The sequence below is a fragment of the Oreochromis niloticus genome, linkage group LG3 (genome assembly GCF_001858045.2).
Source record: "Oreochromis niloticus isolate F11D_XX linkage group LG3, O_niloticus_UMD_NMBU, whole genome shotgun sequence".
NCBI lineage: Eukaryota > Metazoa > Chordata > Actinopteri > Cichliformes > Cichlidae > Oreochromis > Oreochromis niloticus.
The window spans coordinates 45442406-45453903 of NC_031967.2; positions in this window are offsets into that span (position 1 = coordinate 45442406).

Sequence of the window (11498 nt, forward strand, 5' to 3'; positions counted from 1 at the left end):
TCTCAAAGTGAATCACCTGTAACACCATTCAAAATTTCTGGAGTAACATGATGGCTGTTAGATTTGTTTCTGCATCTGTAAATACCACTTAAAATCAGACTTATGCTTTTATGTCTTTCTGGGCTACCTCACCTAAATGTTTAACTGTTTTGTCAGGCCCATGCATAATGGACTGCAGAAAGCGTATATATAACTTCCCACAGTTGCTCATTAGAGGGAAGCACTGAGTCATCGATGACCCTTAAAGTTCATAAAATTAAGTATTAAATCAAAGGTTGTGGTAGTTCATAAACAAAGGGTGCACTTTGTAATTCCCCCACCCTGTACTGTGTGAGAAAAAAACTGACATGTTTAGTGCTCTGTTGTGCTATAGTTAATAAATGCTTAAGAGAACTATAATAAGATAATTTTACAGTCTAGTGTCAGTTCATGTGTCAGTTACTGTGGGTTGAACTATATTTGAGTGTGTTTCAGACAAACACCCTGCCGAATAAGCATGGTATCTAAAGAGATGTCAGTGGTTTAATATGTCAATGGAAACATATAAAAGCAATGCGCTGTTATATTAGTAGCTAACCACAGTAAATGTATTCAAAAAAGCCAGAACCTGTGGTCATATGCATAGCATCTTCAGCTGTGTTAACGAACGGAGCAGGTAAAACAAAGTGGTTTAACTGACACTAATATCACTGAGACCAATATAGAGGAGGTGTGTGTGGGTGGGAAGGTCTTCAATCTAGGACAGATGCCCCACTTGCTCACACACTTTGCAAATGTGCTTGGGGGGAAAAAGGCATTTTCAAAGGTATAAAGTTTGTATGCATGTGGAACAATAGACAGAAGTTACTCTTTAATACTGAAACATACATTAATAAGAGATTTTTCCTTTTTTTGAAAGAACACATAGTTTGAACTTGAGGAAATGATAGTAAAACACTATTTACTGGAACTAAAATATCTTTGGTTCTCCAAGTGGTTTCTGTACTTTTTGTACTTTGGTCTTTGAGGGTTCAATAGGAATGAATTGTCAGTTCATTTCAGTCAACTCCAAGCACCACCCTGTGACTTCAGTATTAGTATTATTTAAAACAAAACAGAAATTTATTTATTTATTATCAATTTTTTCCTTATTATTGTTGCTTTTTAACATTACAATGACTGAAGAAAGAGATACAGAAAAGTTGTATTCTTAAAAAGTACATAGGAACAAAATATCAATTTCATAAATACATAAAAAAACATAATGTGCCATTTAGGGAAGTGTTATCTTTATGAGAAAGTGTTGAGGCTTTTTTTATTTTTCAGTTTTTCTTTAAAGCTTAAAACAACAATAACAATCATCATTTTGTCTTTTATTTTTCTGTTTTTCATTTTCTCATTTGCTGTTAGTAAATTACTCCAATCACCGGCCTGAAATTTCAGGACATCATGTTAGCAAACCTCATGTCATGGTTTAATAGAAGCCCAACAAATACAATATGTATGAGGCTCACTTGACGGAAGAATAGATGACAGTCCCCTCTTGACAGCATGGATTCATGTCTGCTCTGGACAATTTTGTTTCTGTGTTGGAAACAAAAGTATCTGTTAATATGTCAAGAAACACTTTTTTTTCTTGATGCATATTAGATCATCCAAAAAAAAAAAAGAAAATCCCAGAAACTTAATTAGGTCATCTGGATATAGCGTTATCATTGAAAACACTACATCCACACTAATATATATATATATATATATATATATATATATATATATATATGTATGTGTGTGTGTGTGTGTGTGTGTGTGTGTGTGTGCCTTTTTTCTTCCAGTGAATTTTAATAGTGGTATACAGGACATCATCTGGATGATCTGAATTGTCTCCATCTAACAAAGAAGTTTAAGATAAAACCTGATGCCACATGTTCACACATTATTTATATACCGTTTTAATCATTTAAAGCCCTTGTAAAATATAAATGACTAAATACAATATTTACTTTTCTGCTTCCTTTCTTTTCTGCCCACAGCATATTTCACTTGATGTAGGTCAGTGGTGTCTTGTCGCACTGAAATGTAAAAAAAAACAAAAAAACAAATGTGCGGAGGACTCATATTTGGCAAAAAAACAATACCTTAACATTCATGCTATGCACACAATGCAAATCATGGTTACAATAGTATAGTTAGTATAGTAAATGATTGTTATATTGAAATCTCATCATTTCTAAATGCATGTCTGAAATACATTACTTTAGTGTCAAGTGTAGTAAAGAGGATGAGTGAATATTTATGTAATGATATATAATAAGAAAAATCAACAGCTAATACATTTGAAGAAAACAACCTGTTATGGTTGGTATGATCCAGTAGAGTGAGTCAAAAGATTTGCTTCTCTGCTACTGCAGGGGTTTGGAGCTCCAGCCTCGAGAGCCGGTGTCCTGCAGGTTTTAGATGTGTGCTTGATCCAACACAGCAGATTCAAATGGCTAAATTACCTCCTCAACATGTCTTGAGGTTCTCCAGAGGCCTGCTAATGAACTAATCATTTGATTCAGGTGTGTGGACCCAGGGTGATATCTAAACCCTGCAGGACACCGGCCCTCGAGGCCTGGAGATTCCCACCCCTGTGCTACTGTAACAGCAAAATGAAATGAATTTAAAATCTGTTTCTGGGAGACAACTTTTCTGTACCTTTGTGCTTCCTATGTAGACCCAGGACTATTACCACCACCAACAGAGCCACCAATAAAGCACAGATGACAATCCACAGCTGAAGGTGTGTTTTAGGGAATTCATCATGTGATATTTTAGGGACTTCAAGTGAAAGATCAGTCTTATTGTAAGGTGCTGGAAAGAACATGAAAATATTAAAATAAAGTGGAAAAGAAAAAAGACAAATGACACAAAATGGGGATTTATTAAAAAAAAAATCTAAATCACCTGGATGATGTTGTTTTATAACAGCTAACCAGCTCTCTGGTGATTCTCCAGCTCCATCAATGCTGCACTTGTACAGTCCTTCATCAGACTTGGAGACATTTTTGATGGTCATGCTGCTTTGATTCCAGGTCCAGAGAGAGACGCCATCTTTGTAGAAGTCAGTTATGTGTTTTGACTGAGTTTCCTTGTTTTTACAATTAAGGGTCACCTCATTTCCCTCCTTCACAGGATGGGTCGGGATTTCCAAGATAACAAAACCAGCTGAGAAGTGTGATGAAAATATATTTTATGAATTACTTTATAGTTATTATTTTTAATTATTACATCTGACTATGATAATAAAAAATCTGACTTTCTCTCTCTCCATATATATATATATATATATATACATATACGACATACCAGTAATAGTGATGTTCAGGGCCTCACTTTTTATTCCATCTTCAGTTTCACAAGGGTATTCTCCACTGTGACTTTCAAAGATGGGATAAATTATGCAGGGTGATGTTGATGTTTTGGAAGCGTTCTTTATTTTATGGGATTTCCACTTCACTCTCCATTCAGTGGTGTTGTTATCTACAACATTTGGACACAAATATGTGTAAACATCTTCAAAATGATTTAAAGCCCAAACTTATAACTTATGCGACACAAGATTCTATACAGAACACACTGCACAGGACAAAGGTTGTTCCAAATAGGCCTTACACGGACATATGCATCTGCTGCAAAGACAGCTCTGTTGAGAGCTATATGTATGCAATATGGTCACACGCTTGACCAACTGTTCTGGCAGAGTATATGTGAAGACCTAGCCACATGGTTTAGTTGCTGTATTGAATACTTCAACTCTGCCCAGCTGTAGTGAGATAAGGTGTGACCACTTAATGGGTCCATATCTATCCACTTCCTCAACACCTACATCCAGTTAACTTTAATATATAAAGTTTAACAGACCAGCATGATGATAAATGCATATAATGTACCTTACACCTAGCCCCAACAATAGATTTGTCAAATCTATTGTCTGTTGTCTACAAAAAACAAAAAGAAACAACCTTGACTGGACCTGATTTTACCAGATTGCTTTTTAGATTAGATTAGATTTTTAGATTCTCTCTTAGACTCTCTTAGATTTTAGATCAGATTTGTGTTTTATTACAACCCAGCACTTGAATATGTGACAAGAAAGGAAAAGTAAGAAAGAGGTACAGGAGCCTGGGCCTGAGGCCCACATTTCTCAATAAAATCTAAATAAAAAATAAAAAATATGGTCATAGACTAATGATAGCTGACTTACAGTAGAGGGCAGTGTAGCACTTAATTTAAAAGTGTTTGGTCTGATTTTACACATTTTATCCAGTCTCATCCACATTGTCATGATGAGCTGAGTTAACAAACATGCATACATAGCATTGGGACGAAGTATTGTCAAGAGCAGTGCCATTAACACATATTTTAAGTGTATTTTCCAAAGATTTCCTGAAAACTGAATGCTTTTTGTTGTGCATAAAAGTGATCCACTTTAGAGTCGTGTGAAAGTGTTTGCCCCCTTCCTGATTTCCTATTTTTTGTATGTTTTTCACACTTCAATGTTTCAGCTCATCACACTAATTCATATTAGACAACAATAACAGTAAAAGGTAAATGATAATGATAAGTAAACACAAAATATAGGTTCTATAAACAGGTGCTTATTATCAAGGGGAAAACCTACATGGTCCTTTTTGAAACAGTGATTGCCCCCTGAACCTAATAACTGGTTGGGTTACACAGCAACAGCTGCAACCAAGTTTGCAATAACTGTCAGTGAGTCTTTTACAGAGCTGTGGAGGAATTTTGATGCACTCATCTTTGCAGAATTGCTGTAGTTTAGCCATATTGGAGGGTGTCTAATGCAGCCTGACTCAATCCTGATTCTAGATGTTCAGCTCTCTTGTTGTCAATAAACAACGTTTAGGGAGCTCTATAGTATTCAATATCAATGTCACCATGTCAATTCTCGACGCGATGGGAGTACCGTACATGTCAATAAGTGAAGCAGAGGGAGCCTGACCATGCGTCACACATTTGACGAGTTAGGAGTGAGAATGGGTTGGGAAAACAGAGCACGATGCTCACAATGACCCATGGCTGCAATGCTGGTTCATTCAGTCTTTGAGAGTGCAGTACCTGAAACACACACAGACAACGTTAATTTAAATTCAAGAACTTAAATGAGCCAAGGCCAACACAAATGTGTTTTATCTACTTTCCATTACATTTATCACAAATGTAACAAATAAAGTGTTTAGAAAGTTAGCACAGACATGTAATTTTTGCATTTTTTACGTATCCATCTATAGAACGCTGCATGTTATATTCTAAATCTGCCTGTTCTCTTTCAGAAACCGGCCTGCAAAAAATTTTTTAGTGACACAGGACACAAACACGGAAGCAAGATATATGATTAGGATTATTTATAATAAATATGAATGAATCATTGCAATTTCTTTAACCATAGAGAATAACTAAATCCTTCAAGACAATGTCACATCAATGCACTGAATTCACTATGGTATGCATGTAACAGAGCCTCAACATGTTCTCACTGTAATTTCCCCCTCATGAATGAATTTATGCTTGGACTATTCTGAATGTTCGGGGGGAAATCAAACGCATTTTACTTGCAGTGCTCAAGCTGACTTACCTTTGTTTGAATGACAACATACTCACAACATGGAGGCTTAAAAATATCCCATTCACCAAGGATTGGGTACAAGATTTGGCTGTGCGCCTCCAGAGATTTATAATTGCGAAACTGATTTATAATAGCGTACATTTCCAATGCACGCTATTTTTTGCAAGTACCGTCTCTTTGCATCCGGATGCAGTCTGTGTTGTGTCTATATCACCCCTTTTCTTTTGAGCTGCTTTTAAGCGTTTTTCTAGCAACCTTCCTTCCAAAACAGTGTGTTTGTTTTGATTCGTGGCCCAGAAATATGGTGCAGCGCTCCCACAATACATTGCGTCGTTACGTCAGTTCCAAAGCCCTATCGTTGTGTTGCTTCTACTTGCTATTTTTTAATGTTGCTTTTTTGTGTTTCCTTTTGCTTCCGTGCAATATTCTGCACATCTGCTGAAATATTGCACAGAAAGAACAATTTCCATCCCTTAACGACCATAGCCCTTCCACCCTTGTTATTTATTATATTTTATTACAATGCCTTGTATACACCGCCACAATGCTTCCTGTAACCCTATCATCATGTATATAGTGTACGTAGTGTGCTTATAATGCTTTTCTACTTCTTTCTTGTATATTGTTTTCTTTACTTTCACACCTTTGTGGTCTTTGTTTTGCTCAGCAGTGGTTTTCTCCTTGAACTCTCCCGTGGATGCTTGGAGCATGGAGTCTTTCGTATTGTTGAATCATGACCTCTGACCTTAACTGAGACATATTAAGCCTGCGATTCCCTAATGTTGTTCTGGGTTCTTTTGTGACCTCCTGGATGATTCGTTGATGTGTTCTGAGTAATTTTCACCACTGTTCCAAGTTTTCTCCATTTGCATACAGTCGTTCTCACTGTGGTTCACTGAAAGGGCTTTATAAACCTTTCCAAACTAATAGATATCAGTGACATTTTTTCTCAGGTGTGGCATAATGTGTTGCTTTTTAAATTCTTGCCTGTGATCTATCATGATTCACTTTGTCAGACAGATGATATTTAAGTGATTCCTTGATTCAACAGGGCAGCCACTAATCAGCCCTGAGTGTGTTCAGTGAAACTGAACTCTAAACTGAGCTTTCCACACAATGTGGTTAATCACAGTTAATTCATGATTTCACTAGGTTTATATATTTTTTTCCCTTAATCAATGAAATCATTATTTAAAACTGCATTTTGTATTTACTCAGGTTATCTTTGTGTAATATTAAAATTTGTTTGATGACCTAAAATTGCTGGTGTGATAAATATGTAAAATGCTAGGAAATCGGGAAGGAGACAAACACTATTTCACATCTGTATTTGCTGTATTATGGAAAACACTGCAGACCATACTAGATCCCTATTGTATATATCTTGATCTCTATTAGTATAAAAAAATAATAGCAGTCAAGGTATTTCACTGAAGGTCATCACATATATTGTTTCACACAATATAGAGTATTTTCAGTGAGTAGTTTCAAAGTAATCTTGATGGTTAAACATATACTGAACCTTACTCAACCTTTTATTTGTTTGTTTCGAAACTCTGCGGTTGTGCATCTTTACTTCATTTCTACTTTTAGAGCAGCTCAACTTGAGAGATATTTCTAGAACAGCTTCATACATGCTAATGTGTCAAACACAGAAATAAGAGGAACAGGAAGAGAAGTTCTCAGCAACAGTTTTGTGTTTATCATTTGGATCTTCAGACTCACCAGCAAGACAACATGGAACTTACAGGCGTCTGCATTAGACTGGGTGAGTACTTTGCCATAATTATATTTACAAAACACAGTGCTATCTAACCACCCATCATTCCTAACTGCAAAGAATATGTTGCATTTAACAGATCACTTTTTATCAATAACCAGGGTTTGTGCTGTATAAAATAAGTCTTAATTGTTTATCTGTTGGCTTGTGTTGTCTCACCAGTGATGAATGTGTTGATTCTGCTGGTTGCACACACTCAGAAGAGTTCATTTGGTCACGAGCATGGTAATATGCAAATGAGAAAAATTTTAAAACAGGAAATCATGACAAAAGGCTAATGTGTTTCCTCCTCCATATCCCTCAGGTGTAGCTTTTCCTCATATTTCTCCAAACCGACTGCAGTTTTTTGAATATGAATCCATCACTTTAAACTGTGAGTCTGATGGCTCATCTGTGTGGAAAGTGATGAGGGACGTCCAAGAAGCAGTTCCAACAAACATTTCTAACTGGGTAACATCAGCTGGGTCAAGCATCATTAACCCTGCATTTTCATCAGACAGCGGGAGATACTGGTGTGAAAATGAAGGAGGACTAAAAAGCAGCATTATCAACATCAGTGTGACCGGTACGGAGAAAAAAATATTGTCATGCACAATTGCATTATACACTGAAAAATAATCAAAATAATAAAGTTTTGTAGTCATTTGAAATGATATTTACTTTCAGGGCTAATTCATGAGCTTTGCAAGTGCATTATAATACTCAGTCACATTCAAAGAGGGAGAGAACATTTATTTACAAAAACATTTTCAAGCTGACAGCTATACAACATTAGCAACTCATAGATAAAATAATGCTGATAACTAATGTCACTAATGTCACTAGTGTCACTAATGACTCTCTATATCAATATCAGTAACTGGTTGTTTTGTTTGTAATTTTTTTGATTCAATCTGACATTTGATGCAATTTCTTCAGCCGGTTCTGTGATCTTAGAGAGTCCTGCTCTGCCTGTGATGGAGGGAGACAGTGTGACTCTGCGCTGTACAAAGAAGAAAAGTTCAGCTGAACTTGTGGCTGGATTATGGACTTTTATTCCAAACCAGCTATAAATGATACATTACCATCCGCAATGTTTCAAAATCTGATGAAGGACTTCATAGCTGTAATCTCTCTGGAGTGGGAGGATCACCACAGAGCTGGATGGGTATCCAAAAACATGTGTTTGAAGGTATAAACTCTTAATAATGCAATAATTTGAAGTACTGTTTAGAATGTACAGTAGATTTTTTCCTTTGTGTTGCTTTTGCTAACAACAGGGTTGTGAAACTCTTTTTAGATAGTGGGACACATACAGCCCACTTTAATCTTAAGTGCGCCAGAGTAGTGAAACTACAAGATTACAGAAAAAGTCATAATAGTTCATAATGTCCTGTGATAATAAATATAAAGTGACTCAATGACAGTGGAAAAACAGCAGCTTTCATGTCATTTAATTCTTTATCTGTTAGTTAATTACTTTGATATAAGGGTGGGCAGTCTTTATCAATGGGAAAAACTTGTGAAAATACAGTTTACAATTCAAAATTTATGCACTCCTTCATATTTTCTAAAACTGGGGCCAGATTTGAATCTTCACTAGGCTGATTCAATCCCCCGGACCTTATGTTTCATGCACCTAACTTACACTGTATAGTCCAGATATCATCCAGAATAAGTACGATTTTGTCATCCCAATGTATGAATTACTACTCTATTGTCAGAAGTTATTTGTGAAACATGCACAAACAACATTTAGATCTGAAGTTTAACAATGAGGAAAAACATTGCAAAACAAAACAGTAATACAACGTAACAATCATAAGGCTTGCTAGGATATTTGAATCCTGTATAAACAATCTTATACGGAAACTACCTTCATAATTCGGGGTTCAGATTTACACAAGCTCATTCAGGAAAATGCACTGATTATGTGGAATCCTGATTTATTTTATGCTTTTTTTTCAGTGTCTAAAAAAGAAAATCAACCACACCAAAGTCATTCCTCTTATCTGTCACTTCTGTGGATTATCATCTTTTTTGTATTTTAACATACTTGTACTTTACATAGAAAACGGTATATCAGCTTTGCTAATCCTTTATACATTATTATGTTGATATTTCTCCCAACATATTGGTATATATATTTTTCTAGTATATAGTGTTGGCAATGTCATTACGAAAAACATCTATATAAATAACAATGCACTATGAAGAAAGTACTTTAAAAATATGCTTTAGGTTTCCTGTCATCATTGAGGGTCTTTTTTTTTTTAAATTTTGATAATATAACAGTGAAACCACATTAACCACAAGTCAGAAAAGAGTAAACTGCAACTGTTACAGTTTTTTAAATAGACTTACTATAGTCTACAGCTTAGCAATACACAAGCGCCATTTGCAAGCAAAACTATTTTCGAACTTAATGTTATAGTTTCTTAGCCACAGAAATTCAGAAAAAAAAAAACATCTTCAAAGGCACCTAAAATTAGGATAAACAAAGTGACAACCTACAGTCTTGGAGAGTCAACCTGTCGTGAACTCCACCAAAACTGCACTTTTTAAATCATCCCTTTGGGTTGCAGCGTTGATACTTGTCTTTTAATCAGTGGTATTGCATTACGTTTTAGACTTAATCTTAACCTCTTTCACAACCTGGTTCAAAATCCTGTGACTCACAAAGAACATAGTCTTACATTGAGAGAAAGTATTTTAATTAAAGTAACAAATCAAACAATCAAGTGTTAATATCAGAACATAATATATTGGAAATGAGTGAGCGTATGCATGTGAAACAAAAAACAAACAAACAAAAAACACACACACATCCATCCATTCTCTTTCGCTTATCCAATTCAGGGTCATGAGGGGTGGACTGGAGCCTAGCTGCCAAAGGTATGCTGAGCTATGGACAGGCTGCAGAGGTAGCCGTGCCATTCCAGGGCTTGGTTTTAGCATGGGGGGTGTAGCCAGGACCCTTACTGGATACCGGGTGACATTAAACCTTCGACTCCTGCTTTAAAGGTGTGCAGTCTTACCACTACACTATCCAGTTGCCTAAATAGTTCACATATTTCCTCATGTTTGTGTGGGTTCTATCCGAGTACTACAGCTTCGTCCCACAGTTCACAGACATGCAGTTAGTGGGGTTTGGTTAATTGGTAATTCTAAATTGCCCATAGGTGTGAAGGGTTGTCTGTCCCTCTGTGTTAGCCCTGCAACAGACTGGTGCTCTGTACCCTGCATCTCACTCTAAAGTAGCTTTTGTTAAAACTGTATGCTTCAAAATATTTGTATTTTTTCCCTTATGACTGAATTCCGTTGTGTATATGTTACATTAAAACCATTTTGTTTTAACTTGGTAACTCAATAAAGATCAAATTGTGATGTTTGGTTTTGTAAGAACACTAAAGACATGGAGTCGTCAAATATGTACTCACTGAGACTATTTAAGATAAAGCCATGTTGGTAACTGGCTTTGAAACCCTTGATGGGTATCTCTATCACTGGTTTGGTTATGTTAAATACATGCTTAATAATTCTAATCAATAACATATACCCCACATTGGGCTAATACACTGAGATAACGGTTTGTTCATTTGCCAGGAACCTAAAAGAAATTTGCCAAGATATTCAAAAAATAGCAGATATACTGAAAGTTGTCCAGTGATGCACAAGGAATACTTAAAGAGGACACTTGTCCAGTATAAACGTACATTTCCTTATTTTTATCATTGAGGTCCAAGCAAAACCCCCCCGTGTTTAAAAATAAAGCCAAGACTGAAGTACCGCAGTTGATTAAGGCTGGCAAGATAAATCTCACAGAAAAATTAAATCATATATACAGTCATATATAAAACAAACAAAAAAAAATGGTGAATCATTTCTTTGTTTCCAAAGTAAGATATGTGACCTTTAATTGACAGGTGTCCCAGCACAGGTACTTTTAGCAAAAAGCTGTCTGCTTCCTTCACCCTAACTTATTAAGGTCTCCAGTGTTTCTGATCTTGGTTAACTTTTATGGCATTTTCATTTAATTATCTGCAATAAAAATATATGGTTAAAAATGCAGCATAGTTAATTATATCAGCCCAATCACAAAGTCTCTGCACTGGTTTTATAGTTCAGTGTTAGTAT